The 11,087-nt window shown below is 30.6% G+C and overlaps 1 long non-coding RNA gene across 2 annotated transcripts; it reads left to right on the plus strand.

Moving 5' to 3' along the window:
- The first annotated feature begins 1,449 nt into the window (after window positions 1–1,449).
- Window positions 1,450–3,516, plus strand: LOC120074211. 2 transcript variants are annotated; one of them, XR_005480921.1, is made up of 4 exons: window positions 1,450–1,805; window positions 1,973–2,152; window positions 2,249–2,315; window positions 3,199–3,516. It is a non-coding gene; the product is annotated as an uncharacterized LOC120074211 (long non-coding RNA). The 2 variants fall into 2 exon arrangements; XR_005480920.1 differs by having other exon boundaries at window positions 1,451–1,805; window positions 3,208–3,516.
- The last annotated feature ends 7,571 nt before the right edge of the window (window positions 3,517–11,087 follow it).

Consider the following 11,087-nt stretch of genomic DNA (forward strand, 5'->3'; position numbering starts at 1 on the left):
ATTGAATCTATTAACTGTATTCATAAAGTCTAAATCTAATAAACTAAGATCCATGACTATTATATGAATACTTGAATTTTATGTAGAGACATAAAAATGGATCAAGTTCGAGTAAATAGTCAAAACGGTCTATAATATATCATTAAGGTTGGGTACCTTATTCTGGTAACACTATTGGATGCGGCCTACTCTGTAGCTATTATAAGTTGTTGTAAAGATACTACAAACGAAGTGATCCAGATTCGTTTATGTATTGACATGAGAAATGGAGGCATCCTATGCAATGAGTTTGCATAAGATCAGACCAAGAAATAAGTCACTCTTAATATATAATGTTTTTTACTGTTTAAGACTGACTATTTCGCTTAAATGACCTAGGTAACTCGATCTTAATCTTGAGCTAACTATGAACTCCTGTTTATTCGGGGTTATACTTAGATTTGCATGGGTGAGGGTTTGTTCAACAGTGCCGACTCAATAAGCCTCTCATTTCAGGGATAATACTGGGTAGATAACTGGGGACATAGAGTGCAGGATGGAGTTTATGCCTACCCTATTTAGGGATAGGAGAAAGATTTTTCTCTTAAGTACTGAACCAAGGTCTTGAACAAGGGGCTCCACTCTCTCACTGACCCGAGAGGGATCCGGTTTAGTGATTGGATCATAAACCAATTTTTCATTAAATGATCAGTGGGAAATTAAGGAAGAAGATGTAATATCGGAGGTAAGATAGCATATTGATCCAGCCGTTGTTACGAACAACCTGTGAAGGGTTGACTTACTGGTTATGATTATATCAGGTGGACACAAAGATATCTATAATGAGAAGAGTGAAACTATCAAGCTATAGTGATGTGACTCGATAGTTAGTGAATATTAATTAATTCAGTCAAAAGAGTTTTAGCCAATTAATCTTAATCGTTGGAGCTCATGATCTGTAGGTCCATAAGGTCCCTTTACTGGCTTGTAAAACATGAACACCTCGAATTATTAATAAGTGAATTTGGAATGATGTCAATTTGAATTTTTCAAATTGAATTTCAATTTGAAAATGGGGTTTTGAGTTTGGATAAACTCAAAATCAGGGTTTGTTTAATTATTTTCGATATGATTAAACGTTTAATTTGTTAAAATTAAACGAAATTGGAGAGTTTATAATGTTTAAATATTAATTTAAATATTAATTATATGAATAAGATTAATGTTGGAAATTAGATGTATGATTAATTTGATATTCGATATTAAATTAATTAATTAATTAATTAAATATGTTTAATTAATTAAAAATAAAATTAATTTCAATTTTAAATTCAATTTGAAAAATTGAATATAGAAATGTTGAATCTGATTAATTAGGAATTAATCAAATTTAATTTAATTAATTTGGAATTAATTAGATTTTTGGAAATTAAGATTTTTTTTTGGAAAAAATGGAGAAAGTGGGGTTTTCCCACTTTCACCTTCAACCATGAGGTGCTTCTCATGCACAATCACACAATTCCCACTTGAGATAGGAAGTAGTTGTTGGCCATCCATCAGATTGAATGTGGTTGCATGCTTAGATTCAATAAAAACACTCAGATTTGAAGATGAATCAAAGGTACTTGAGCTGGAAAATAGTTTCTGCTACCTCATCTTCTTTCTCACAAACCCTTTCAATTTCCTTCACCAAGTTCACTTAAATTCAAGTTCCACCACTCAAATTCAAGACTGAGAATAGTAGAGAAGATCTCTTGATGGTTCACTGTCAATTTGGAGTTGATTTGGAGCGAAGAACAACTTGGAATTGAAAAATTTCATCAAAGGTAAGTTCAACTTGAAATCCACTTTAGTTTTTCTGAAATAGCATACTTTATATCTCAAATTAAATGTAATTAGAGTGTTTATTGATTCTGTTTGCTTCTATTACTTGCTTGTATATTTCATCAATCATGAAATCAATAAAGGGGTATTTTCACATTTTTTTCAACAGATTATGCTGCCAATCAAGGCACTGTCCGAGTTCTTCAATTGCTGCTTCGTCCGTTCGCGAGTACTGTGAGTGGCACAACCCAGTCCTACGCACAGTCCACTTGTAGATCGCGACCATTCGGTTGTCCGTCGCCCCCAAGTCCCGCTGCCGTCAGATCTCATCAGAATCTTGGGGTTTTGGGTAAAGTTGTGTTATTTGGAAGGAGTTTTGAGGTATCTTGAAAACCCATTAACTTTTGGTTCCAATTTAATGATACCCATTATGTTTTGGTTTTAGATTCGAGATTTAGGGGAAGTTTTGAAGTTGAAAGCATGCCGTCCAATGGTATCAAAGCTCGATTTGGGTGAGTTTTCATCGATTTCTTGAAGGTCTTAATTATTCATCAAGTTTTGGCCTAGTTTTTTGGTTTGCCCATGACCTTATTTCAAGAGGGACTTAGGCCGCTATCTAGCTGAGCCAAGAGTTTTGTCGTGTTTGTTTTGTTTTAATTCAAGTTTTTGTTGGAGATTAAGTTGTTTGCATAATCGTTATTTGAGCTTCAATTGAACTTCAATTCGAGCCAAGCATCCTACTAAATTGTTGATGTTAGATTGAGCATATACTGTGAAAGCTGCTATGGAATTCTATGGAATAATTTGCTATACTTCAATGATGCAAGGATTGTGTGGACATTCTGATAATCCATGAACTATGTTGTTATGAACATGACATGAGATCTTATATTTGCATTTTGCATGTTGGATATGATGGTTATGATATTATGATTATGATTTATGGAATAAGGCCTATTGGTTGTCTAATGTATGCTAGAATAGACGGTGACTATCAGCTTCCCTATCAGGCTGTATATACCTTAGGCTTGTGAACCTTCGAGTCCACTATTTATGACTTATTCGGTGTCTCTTTGGGATTATCACCTATGTCATGATTTGTGTTCCTTTGAGACCACCACTTATGCCATGATTTGTTTTCCTTTGAGACCACCACTTATGCCATGATTCGTGTTCCTTCAGAATCACTACTTATGCTATGATTTATGTTCCCTTAGGATCACTACTTATCTATGATTTGTAGACCTTCGTGTTCACTACATATGCCTATGCCTATTTCTATGTCTATGATATATTATGTACACGTGCTCAGATATGAAGGCTAATAAGTTCACCTAGTGGGTCTAGTAGTGAGTCACTTAATGAGTATTTTATATTAACCATTTCTTATGCTAGGTTTTTCAGGTAAGGGTGAGGACAAACTGACGCATGATAGAAAGAATCTAAGACTGTGCCCATGGGACTAGACTGACGATTTCGCATATGTTTTTCCATGTCTTTCATGTTTTAGTTTTTAGCAAACGATCTACTAAATTCTATTTTAAAATTCATGTTTAGGAGTACCTCGATCCAAGGTTTTATATTATTTAAACTTTTAATTTGTCCAAATTCTGTACTTTAAATAAAAAGGTTTGTTTCATTTTGCTTAAGTTGCAAGATGTTTATTTTTAAGCTTATGCATGCATATGTAACATCCTAATAGTATATGTTAGAAAGTTGGGTCCTTACAAATTTGATCTTTCACTCCATTAGCATCTAATAGATTCTTGAATTTTATGTATAGATTCTGGACCTATTAATCATTTTCTTCTTTTTTTTAGAAAAAAAAAATTATGGACTATTACAAAATTCTTATGGACATAAACTTTTTGTCTAATAGTTTTATTTATTTATTTATTAAATATTAAGACTCGCTAGATCTAAAATTTGAACTTTAGGATCTATCAGGTAGGAACATGTTAGACAAATTTTTTAGTATAACAATCGTGGAGATAAAAGATCAAATCTCCAACCTCGGTTGAAATGTTAAACCAATTATCGTTAAACTCATTTGTATTGTTGGACAAAAATTTAAAAATTCAATGAACTAAAAATTTTAATTTGATGTACTATAATTAGGGTCCTAGTGGAACTTTTCTTTTAAATAAATAAATAGCATTCCATTTTTAACACTACAAAGACAGAGTATTACACCCTAAGATAACTTGTTTCCCATTTTACGTAGACCCACAAAAAAAAATGTAAAACTTCTCTCCCTCATTTTGAATTTTGTAAAATTAAATATAGAACGATGACTTGTAAAAATATTAAAAGATTTGCAATTTAGAGTGACAATAGTTAACGATTATATTAGATTACAAATATTTTAAAATTTATTTTTATATATATTGGATATATTTAGATAAGTATATTTGATTTGGTTTAGATTTCTTATTTGAATTTTATTTTGAAATTATGTGATTTATTGTAAACATTCTTCGATTATATTTTATAACGTAGTTTTTCTATCTAATAAAATTCAGGTCTGTACTTTTTACATTTATTCTATCTCTAAATTTAAAAATTATATGTTGTTAATGTTGAAGAAAAAGAATTGAACATACATTGATGAATTGACATGTTATAATAACAAGAAGGATAAAAAAGGAAAAGAAAAAAGGAAAAAAAGGAAAGAAGAGAAGAGATAAATATGTGAAGTTATTTATACGAAAATGAAAATAACAATGAAACGGTGAAAATGGGTAAGTAAATTTTACTCTAATTTTTTAAGCACGTGACATATTACAAAAATAAGTTAATCAACACATCTGCATTAAAAATTTAAAATTTCAATTGTCAACTGGTTTATTCTTCCTACCAGTTAGATCGTGAAAATATCGATAGAAATAACAATCATCAAATATTTAATACTATGACATGAAAACAACACAAACATTTTTTAATTATTGTTTTACTTTAAGGTCATGTTACCAAACGGTAATGAAAATTTTTGTAATCATAATGAAGTTTCATTGATGGATCAATTGAAATGAGTTTGAATCACAAAAGTAATTGAATTGTTTTTTACTGCATTTAAATAAAATTATTAATTTTATTAAATTTATTGTTATCGTTACCTCTCTACCTCTGAGAGTCAAACAGTAACGATAATAGTAAAGATATCAAAATTGATAATTTTTCAACTGTAACAATAACAATAATGGTAACTATAACGATAACTATAACGGTAACGATAACGATAAGACGTAATTCTCAGACAGAATCGAATTGAATACTCTTTCTTCATCAATGAAATTGTAACAATAATGATAACGATAATTATAACGGTAACGATAACGATAACGCAATCCGATTGATGAACACATAGTACTCAATTAGATTGCGTTATTTCATTACAAATTTGGATGTGGAGTCCATGTGTCAATATAAAGGAAGAACATAAGTAATCAACACAAAAAAGAATCAAATGGGTTCACATTTTTTATTCTCGTTGATCTATTACGTTTTCAATGGGGTAAACGTGATGTTGGGCCTGCACACTTGAATTTATTGAAGAAAAGCCCAAATGATGAAAGTTGGTCTTTAGTTGATCCAATCCGTGATCTAAAGCCTACTTAATTTGCCCCAAAAATTTGGTAGGTAGATTACTTGGCCCTGGTTGCTCCACGATCTTCTAGCTGATGTGCAACATGTGGTAAAATCCACTTCTTTTCCTGATGAAAGAGACACCATTTTGTTCTGATGGGAAAAGAAATTAACAAAACAAATTATTTTCTTTATCTCTCTCGTTCTCTCCTCTGTTTGCAGAAACTCTCTCTAACCCTCTTTTCTTTTTGATTGTTTACGTGATTTTATTGTGTGAATGAAGAAGAAGATGAACATACAATATGATAAAGAGAAAAAGAGAAAAAGAGCTACACGGAGATGTACGTGGTTCGGCAATTGAGTGCTTACATCCACGGGAAGGAGAAGAACTTTTTATTTCAAGAGCTAAGTCACTTTCTTTACGGATCTTATAGCTTTTCTTGTAAGCTTATGATAAGATTGTACTACGAAATGTAAATGATGCATATTTATACTTTTTAGCTGATACACGTAGTTACAAACTGTAAAGAAAATGTAAAAAGCTGTTGAAGAATTGATTTGTATGCTTCAACTTATTTTATACTTCACGTGACCTAAGTTCAAATAAATACGAGGTGAGAATTTGAACTATCCAGTCCGAATAAGAAAGAAAATGAATGCTAATACTTGGGATTATGGCTAGAATATCTAATCTTAATTAGTTTCCAATCTTTTTTTTTTTTGTCAAAATAAACTTAATTCAACTTAGATAATATATATATTAATAATCCAGAGGTATATATTTAAATCAAGCGCACTCCTATAGTCCCATTGTACTAAAAGAGTCCCTACATTTTCTTTTCTTTTGAGTACAAGTTCCTAATCAATTTTAGAAATGGAGGAAAAAGATCACATAGGACTTTTCATAAAGCAATTTTTTTTCCACTTTTCCCCATATTTAATAAAATTACAAAGATATGTGCCAAAAAAAAAAAAGGCTGATTGATCATGTTCAACAATTACGAAATGTTAAATAATCATTAAATACCACTGAAAAAAATAATTTATTACAGAAAAAAAAGACACCAAACATTTTATTTTATTTTTTTCACGAAATTTAATTTACTCAATAAATATTCCTTTTTCGTCAAAATTGCATTAAATAAACAAAGTGAGCAGAATCATACCCAAAAATTCTTTTGGGGAATATATAAAATTATCTACACACTCACAGATATCAAAAGAAAAAAAAAGGTTAGAAATGGATTTACGATTCTGAATCCTAATACATTAATAATTTTCTCAAAAAAATATGTAGCATCCTAGTTCAGATTTTAATAGTCCTTAAAATTTTTTAAATTTGTATTTTGATCCATGAGTTCTTAAGTTTATTCCATTTTAAGAAATAGTAATTATTTTGATCGATATATATTTTTTAATTTAAGACGAGATTTCAAATTTCAAATTTTTTTTTTTATCAATGATAAATATTTTAAATTATTAAACTATACATTGGTTTTTCTGGAAACCGTGAATGATGTGGCTTTTAGCATGCGAATAAATATGAAAACAATATAGGTGGGAGGGGATCGAAGCGAAGTATTAGTAATTAGTAGATTCTAGTTAACAAAAATAATTAAAAGACCAAAATAACATATTTTTCTTTTCTTTGGAGGCAAAGATTAAAATAGAAATGTTTTTAAAGTCCAAATATTGAAATAAAATAAATTAAAACTTTTAGTTATGAAAATGAAATTTCAATTTCAATTTCGATTTATGATGTAGTTAAAGTCTAAAATTAAGAAAAATTATTTCAAATGGTAAAACTGTTGATAATATTTACAAAATATAGCAAACTTTTAGAACTATCAATGATAGATACTGATACAGCGTTTATCATTGATAGTTCTAAAATGTTGTTATATTTTATAAATATTTTGATTTATTTTTTTATATTTAAAAACAACCTAAAATTAAAGTATTTTCAAACCAAATAGTTGAATTAAAAAGAAATGGTAGAATTGAACTTTATGAGTGTCGTCTCTTCCTTGTAAAAAAAGTAAAATGTAATAAAATTAGATGCTCTTCCCTTTTTCATATGTTAAAGAAGGAAACAAAAGGGAAAAAAAGGGAGTGAACAGCAAAAGTTTCTCCGGCAACCGCTTCCCATATATTCCCTTCAACTTTCTCCCACCGGAAAAAAGAGAAAAAAAAGCTTCTTTCTATAACATTTAGCAAAAGGAGAAAGGCCTCTTTACTTCACATTCAAATATCACTCTAAAAAAAAAGTTTTACAAAAAGCTATTAAATAACATTCACTTACAAAAAAACCATTAGCGAGAAGCAATCAGATATCTTCATGTCAATATATCTTTTCAAGATAGTGCCTTTTTGAGTTCACTTTTTATAGACCTTGATACCATGTTATATAAGAATGGTTCATAATAAAATGAGTAATCATGTATCTATTGATATATTTAAATAATAATATGTTTAATTAAAGTATAGGCTATGTATGTGGATTAATAATTTATCACGTTGAGTTATTTTATTAGATTAGACCATATTATGTGATCTAATTAATTAAAGCCCAAGGTTCCTAATTGAGTATATACCTAATGGGTAGAAGTCTATTCCTAGTTAATTAAGCTTTAATAGGAACCCTAATTTAGGATTGGCAACGAGGTCGGGGCGAGGCAGGGGGTGTCCCTCGTCCCCGGCCTCGTGGAGGAAATTCTCCCCAGTCCCCCGCCCCGTCCCCCTGGGACGAGGATTCCCCGTTGGGGAAACGGGGTCCCCGCGGGGATTCCCCTACTAGTTCCCTGTGGGATTCCCCATTTTTAAATAAAATTTGATTTTAATTTAATTTTTTTAAGTTTGGGCTTGGCTTCTTCTTGACTTAGAGTTAGAATTTAGATATTTTAATATTGGACTTCGATCCAACACTATACATTATAAATATATATAAATAAATTATTTTTATATATTATAAATAATATTATAAAATATAAATATATCAAATCGGGGGTTAGGGACTAATCGGGGTCGGGGTCAGGGTAGGAATACCGTCCCCGTCTCTGCCCCCTCCCCGGACGGGGTCCCGAAAATTTTCTCCAGTTTGACCCCATCCTCGATCAAATTGGGGATTCCTTGCCCTGATCGGGGCGGGTCCTCGTAGGAAATTTTGCCAATCCTACCCTAATTGAACTAATATATAAAGAAACCTTAGGCTATGGTCCCCAATATACCAAAACAATAAGTAATCAATATTTCTTGAATCCCATCTAGAGAAAGATCTCACTTAGGGTATTCAGAGTTTTGGTTGAGGAAGACAATAACCATTTAGAGCCATTATCAATTCGGAGTCAATTTGTAGTCATTATCAATTCATCAATGGAATCTGGTACATATATATTCTTGACAATTTTGCATGAATGATTCTAAGGTTTATCTATTCAATATAGATATAAAGTAATTATGCTAACAAGTGGTATCATAGCATGAATTTCATGTGAGATTGTTAGTTTTATGCATTTCCCATTAGTATTGTTGATTAAATTTTGGTTTCGGTAAAGAATTTAAAGAATTAAAAAAAAAAAATGGTCGGCATACTATAACAAAGTTGTAAATCTCACTAGCGGTAGGTTGGAAATCTCTGTAGTTAGTTTTTTCTTCGGCAATATGTGTTCTTGCAACCCATGTTCTTGTCAGTAGTATTTGGCATACCTATCATCGATTATGAATGATGTGCTTGTGGTGGATTAAAGTGAATTTTTTTTGTTGATTATTTTGATTGAATGTGGTTTCCTAAAGTTAAAAAAAAAAACCATAGTTCTATTATTGTCAAAATTGAGGATGTTCAGTTCAACATTCTTGACAAAAGTCCATCAATGTGATGAAATCCACTAGAAAAGGTTAAAGACCAATTGAAGGAGTTGGGTCTCTTACCACTGCAAGTTTTGCCTATCAAGACTTTTGGTCAATGATCGATTGGAGTTGCCGTCAGACGAAGGTATCGGTCAATTACCGATTAAAGTCTTCCCGGCAGTTCTTGGTTTTAATTATTATTTTTTTATTATTTAATTCTTAATAGATGGCTTTATGAACTCGGTTTTAAATTTGATTAATAATAGAAAAGTTAATGTTGTCGTTTTTTTTTTTTTACTGAAAAGTTATGTTAATACTTAATTGATGAATATGAGTTTCTAAAACTCAATTGTGATTGATAATTTTGGAAACCGATGATTTTTTTTTAAAGGTTTTTGAATTCAATGAATTTATTTTTTAATAGTTTGATATATTGAATTTGTCAACTATTTGGATTAATTGCTGATTGAATTTCTTGCTCGCGTTTTTAAGTTTTCTTGATTAATAATTTGGTGAAATTTTGAAAAGGGTTCTTAGTTTTTGATTGATAAGTTTGTGAATTAAAATCTACAATTTGATTATTTTGGTGATGTCACAAATTTATGTTGCTTTAATTGTATTATGTGTATGCAATTATTAAGTGAATTTTGGTAAAGACTATTTGATGTTCTTCCTCCTTTATTTTTGTACAATAATATTATTATATTATTGTCTTATATTTTAGATTGAATTGGTCAAAAATAATATATTACTAAAGTAGCCTCTATTATTTAGAATGGTTTAATTATGAAATATAAGATGTGCATATTCATGAATTTATGCGGATAATTATCGGCCCAAAGGAAGATAATTATTTTGCCAAATTGTGGGTATGCATGTGGGAATGAGTATGTGGCAATTATAAGGATTGCTCATGTGAAAAATAGTCGGTCCAAAGAAAGACTATTTTTTTACAGAGTTTATTGTCAATACTTTGATTACTACGTTAAAAGTACCATTTACAGTTGGTGTTTTTGCCCAAAGGCTGGACATCAATGTTGTGCTAGGTATCTTGTTATAGGGACCCACTACATATGTGAAATTATTTTGTTATATTTTAATTGTGAGCATATGTTTTGTTGTTTATTGTTTTAGTTGGTCTTACTCAAATATCTGGAAATCTGAGTTCAATCCCTAAGTTGAATGGATTGAACTTCAAGATTTGGAATGAAAGCCTAGAGATACTTCTCGGGTGCATGAATTTGGACCTTGTATTAAGGACCGACAAACCTACTTCTACTGAGGAACAACCGAATACAGCTCATATAGAGATGTAGAAACGATCAAATTGCATGTGTCTGATGATCATTAGGCACTCCATTTCGGAGTCTTTTCGAGGCTCTATCACAGAAAGTAAAAATGCCAATAAGTTCCTAGCTCAAATTAAGAAATATTTTGCTAAAAATGAAAAAGGGGAAGCAAGTAGTGTTTTTACTTCTTTAACTTCTATGAGGTATAAGGGCAATGAGAACATAAGGGAGTATATTATGGAAATGTCCAATCTCATAGGTAAATAAAAGGCGTTTGATATTGAGATAAATTTAGGTGCCAACAGATACTCAAACGTCTTAAAACTAATACATACAAATATTTGTGGTCCATTCTCTACAGCTTCTTGGAATGGACAACAATATTTTATTACGTTCATAGACGACTATTCAAAATATGGATAACAATCTTTGGATGTTTTCAAATCTTTCAAAGCTGAAGTTGAACTTCAACTTGGAAAGAAAATTAAAGTTATCAAATCTGATTGTGGTGGTAAATACTACGATAAATATGATGGATCAGGTGAACAACGTCCAAGGCCCTTT

Source organism: Benincasa hispida, chromosome 3, assembly GCF_009727055.1.
Source record: "Benincasa hispida cultivar B227 chromosome 3, ASM972705v1, whole genome shotgun sequence".
Taxonomy (NCBI): domain Eukaryota; kingdom Viridiplantae; phylum Streptophyta; class Magnoliopsida; order Cucurbitales; family Cucurbitaceae; genus Benincasa; species Benincasa hispida.